The sequence below is a fragment of the Megalopta genalis genome, unplaced genomic scaffold (genome assembly GCF_051020955.1).
Source record: "Megalopta genalis isolate 19385.01 unplaced genomic scaffold, iyMegGena1_principal scaffold0618, whole genome shotgun sequence".
Taxonomy (NCBI): Eukaryota; Metazoa; Arthropoda; class Insecta; order Hymenoptera; family Halictidae; genus Megalopta; species Megalopta genalis.
In genome coordinates, this window is record NW_027476687.1 from 73566 (window position 1) to 79201 (window position 5636).

The following is a 5636-nucleotide window of genomic DNA, read 5'->3' on the forward strand; positions in this document are numbered from 1 at the left end:
GCTTCAAATCAATGCGAAGTAGAAGGCGTAGCTTCAAATCCATGCGAAACAAATGGTTTAGCTACAAATACTTGTGATATACATTATTTAGCTCCAACTGCATGCGAAACTAACGAGTTAGCTTCAAATCCATGCGAAACACACGATTTATCTTCAAATCAATGCGATGTAGAAGGTTGAGCTTCAAATCAATAAGAGGTAAAAGGTTTAGCTACAAATCAATAGATTATAGAAGGTTTAACTTCAAATCAATGCCATGTAGAAGGTTTAGCTTCAAATCCATACGAAACACGTGATTTAGATGCAAATCAATGCGATGAAGAAGGTTTAGCTTCAAATCCATGCGATACACTAGATTTAGCTTCAAAACAATGCGATGTAGTAGGTTCAGCTTCAAATCCATGCGACACATATGATTTAGCTTCAAATACTTGCGATATAAGTGATATAGCTTCAAAAGCTGTAGGAACAAACGAGGTAGCTTCAATTCCATGCGAGACACATGATTTAGCTTAAAATCAATGCGATGTAGAAGGTTTAGCTTCAAATCAATGCGATGTAGTAGGTTCAGCTTCAAATCCACGCGACACATATGATTTAGCTTCAAATACTTGCGATATAAGTGATATAGCTTCAAAAGCTGTAGGAACAAACGAGGTAGCTTCAATTCCATGCGAGACACATGATTTAGCTTAAAATCAATGCGATGTAGAAGGTTTAGCTTCAAATCCATACGAAACACATGATTTAGCTTCAAATCAATTCGAAGGACAAGGCTTAGATTCAAATCCATGCGAAACAAATGATTTAGCTTCAAATGAATGCGAAGTAGAAGGCTTAGATTCAAATCCATGCAAAACAAATGGTTTAGCTACAAATACTTGTGATATACATTATTTAGCTACAACTGCATGCGAAACAAACGAGTTAGCTTCAAATCCATGCGATACACATGATTTAGCTTCAAATACTTTCGATATATGTGATATAGCTTCAAAAGCTGTAGGAACAAACGAGGTAGCTTCAATTCCATGCGAGACACATGATTTAGCTTCAAATCAATGCGATGTAGAAGGTTTAGCTTCAAATCCATGCAAAACACGTGATTTAGCTTCAAATCAATTTGAAGGACAAGGCTTAGATTTACATCCATGCGAAACAAATGATTTAGCTGCAATTCAATGTGATGTAGAAGGTTTAGCTTCAAATCCATGCGAAACACATTATTTAGCTGCAAATCAGGGCGAAGTAGAAGGCTCGGGTTCAAATCAATGCGATTCAAATGGTTCATTTTCAAATACTTGTGAAAGACATGATTTAGCTTCAACTGCATGCGAAACACATGATTTAGCTTCAAATCAATGCGATGTAGAAGGTTTAGCTTCAAATCTATGCAAAACACGTGATTTAACTTCCAATTAACGCCAAGTAGAAGGCTTAGCTTCAAATCCATGCGAATCAAATGATTTAGCTTCAAATCAATGCGAAGTAGAAGGCGTAGCTTCAAATCCATGCGAAACAAATGGTTTAGCTACAAATACTTGTGATATACATTATTTAGCTCCAACTGCATGCGAAACTAACGAGTTAGCTTCAAATCCATGCGAAACACACGATTTATCTTCAAATCAATGCGATGTAGAAGGTTGAGCTTCAAATCAATAAGAGGTAGAAGGTTTAGCTTCAAATCAATAGATTATAGAAGGTTTAACTTCAAATCAATGCCATGTAGAAGGTTTAGCTTCAAATCCATACGAAACACATGATTTAGCTTCAAATCAATTCGAAGGACAAGGCTTAGATTCAAATCCATGCGAATCAAATGGTTCGGCTTCAAATACTTGTGATATACGTTACTTAGATTTAACTGCATGCGTAACGAACGAGTTAGCATCAAATCCACGCGATACACATGATTTAGCTGCAAATCAATACGATATAGAAGGTTCAGCTTCAAAGCAAAACAGGTAGAAGGTTTAGCTTCAAATCAATAGAATGTAGAAGGTTTAGCTTCAAGTCAATGCGATGTAGATGGTTTAGCTTCAAATCCATACAAAACACATGATTTAGCTTCAAATCAATTCGAAGGACAAGGCTTAGATTCAAATCCACGCGAAACAAATAATTTAGCTGCAAATCAATGCGATGTAGAAGGTTTAGCTTCAAATCCATTCGATACACTAGATTTAGCTTCAAATCAATGCGATGTAGAAGGTTCTGCTTCAAATCCATACGACACATATGATTTAGCTTCAAATACTTGCGATATAAGTGATACAGCTTCAAAAGCTGGAGGAACATACGAGGTAGCTTCAATTCCATGCGAAACAAATGATTTAGCTTCAAATCAATGCGAAGTAGAAGGCGTAGCTTCAAATCCATGCGAAACAAATGGTTTAGCTACAAATACTTGTGATATACATTATTTAGCTCCAACTGCATGCGAAACTAACGAGTTAGCTTCAAATCCATGCGAAACACACGATTTATCTTCAAATCAATGCGATGTAGAAGGCTTAGATTCAAATCCATGCGAAACAAATGATTTAGCTTCAAATACTTGCGATATAAGTGTTACAGCTTCAAAAGCTGGAGGAACAAACGAGGTAGCTTCAATTCCATGCGAAACAAATGATTTAGCTTCAAATCAATGCGAAGTAGAAGGCTTAGCTTCAAATTCATGCGAAACAAATGGTTTAGCTACAAATACTTGTGATATACATTATATAGCTACAACTGCATGCGAAACAAACGAGTTAGCATCAAATCCATGCGAAACACATGATTAATCTTCAAATCAATGCGATGTAGATGGTTTGCTTCAAATCCATGCGATACACAAGATTTAGCTTAAAATCAATGCGATGTAGAAGGTTTAGCTTCAAATCCATACGAAACACATGATTTAGCTTCAAATCAATTCGAAGGACAAGGCTTAGATTCTAATCCATGCGAAACAAATGATTTAGCTGCAATTCAATGCGATGTAGAAGGTTTAGCTTCAAATCCACGCGATACACTAGATTTAGCTTCAAATCAATGCGACGTAGAAGGCTTAGCTTCAAATCCATGCGATACACAAGATTTAGCTTCAAATCAATGCGATGTAGTAGGTTCAGCTTCAAATCCATGCGATATAAGTGATGTAGTTTTAAATGCAGGAGGAACAAACGAGGTAGCTTCAATTCCATGCGAAACAAATGATTTAGCTTCAAATCAATGCGAAGTAGAAGGCTAAGCTTTAAATCCATGCAAAACAAATGATTTAGCTACAAATACTTGTGATACACATTATTTAGCTACAACTGCATGCGAAACGAACGAGTTAACTTCAAATCCATGCGATACACATGATTTAGCTTCAAATAATGCGATGCAGAAGGCTTAGCTTCAAATACATGCGATACACAAGATTTAGCTTCAAATCAATGCGATGTAGTAGGTTCAGCTTCAAATCCATGCGACACATATGATTTAGCTTCAAATACTTTCGATATAAGTGATATAGCTTCAAAAGCTGTAGGAACAAACGAGGTAGCTTCAATTCCATGCGAGACACATGATTTAGCTTCAAATCAATGCGATGTAGAAGGTTTAGCTTCAAATCCATACGAAACATATGATTCAGCTTCAAATCATTTCGAAGGCCAAGGCTTAGATTCAAATCCATGCGAAACACATGATTTAGCTGCAAATCAATGAGATGTAGAAGGTTTAGCTTCAAATCCATGCGAAACACATTATTTAGCTGCAAATCAGTGCGAAGTAGAAGGGTCGGGTTCAAATCAATGCGATTCAAATTGTTCATCTTCAAATACTTGTGAAAGACATGATTTAGCTTCAACTGCATGCGAAACACATGATTTAGCTTCAAATCAATGCGATGTAGAAGGCTTAGCTTCAAATCCATGCAAAACACGTGATTTAACTTCCAATTAATGCGAAGTAGAAGGCTTAGCATCAAATCCATGAGAATCAAATGCTTTAGCTTCAAATACTTGTGATATACGTTATTTAGATTTAACTACATGCGCAACGAACGAGTTAACTTCAAATCCATGCGAAACACATGATTTAGCTGCAAATCAATGCGATGAAGAAGGTTTAGCTTCAAATCCATGCGAAACAAATGATTTAGCTTCAAATCAATGCGATGTAGAAGGTTCTGCTTCAAACCCATACGACCCATATGATTTAGCTTCAAATACTTGCGATATAAGTGATACAGCTTCAAAAGCTGGAGGGACATACGAGGTAGATTCAATTCCATGCGAAACAAATGATTTAGCTTCAAATCAATGCGAAGTAGAAGGCGTAGCTACAAATCCATGCGAAAAAAATGGTTTAGCTACAAATACTTGTGATATAAATTATTTAGCTACAACTGCATGCGAAACTAACGAGGTAGCTTCAAATCCATGCGAAACACACGATTTATCTTCAAATCAATGCGATGTAGAAGGCTTAGATTCAAATCCATGCGAAACAAATGATTTAGCTTCAAATGAATGCGAAGTAGAAGGCTTAGATTCAAATTCATGCAAAACAAATGGTTTAGCTACAAATCAATGCGATGTAGAAGGTTTAGCTTCAAATCCATGCGAAACACATGATTTAGCTGCAAATCAATGCGATGTATAAGGTTTAGATTCAAATCCGTGCGATACACTAGATTTAGCTTCAAATCAATGCGATGTAGAAGGTTTAGCTTCAAATCCATGCGAAACACATGATTTAGCTGCAAATCAATGCGATGAAGAAGGTTTAGCTTCAAATCCATGCAAAACAAATGGTTTAGCTACAAATACTTGTGATATACATTATTTAGCTACAACTGCATGCGAAACAAACGAGTTAGCTTCAAATCCATGCGATACACATGATTTAGCTTCAAATACTTGTGATATAAGTGATATAGCTTCAAAAGCTGTAGGAACAAACGAGGTAGCTTCAATTCCATGCGAGACACATGATTTAGCTTCAAATCAATGCGAAGTAGAAGGCTTAGCTTCAAATTCATGGGAAACAAATGGTTTAGCTACAAATCAATGCGAAGTAGAAGGAGTAGCTTAAATCGATGCGAAACAAATGGTTTAGCTACAAATACTTGAGATATTCATTATTTAGCTACAACTGCATGCGAAACTACCGAGTTAGCTTCAAATCCATGCGAATCACACGATTTATCTTCAAATCAATGCGATGTAGAAGGTTTAGCTTCAAATCCATACGAAACACATGATTTAGCTTCAAATCAATTCGAAGGACAAGGCTTAGATTCAAATCCACGCGAAACAAATAATTTAGCTGCAAATCAATGCGATGTAGAAGGTTTAGCTTCAAATCCATTCGATACACTAGATTTAGCTTCAAATCAATGCGATGTAGAAGGTTCTGCTTCAAAGCAAAACAGGTAGAAGGTTTAGCTTCAAATCAATAGAATGTAGAAGGTTTAGCTTCAAGTCAATGCGATGTAGATGGTTTAGCTTCAAATCCATACAAAACACATGATTTAGCTTCAAATCAATTCGAAGGACAAGGCTTAGATTCAAATCCACGCGAAACAAATAATTTAGCTGCAAATCAATGCGATGTAGAAGGTTTAGCTTCAAATCCATTCGATACACTAGATTTAG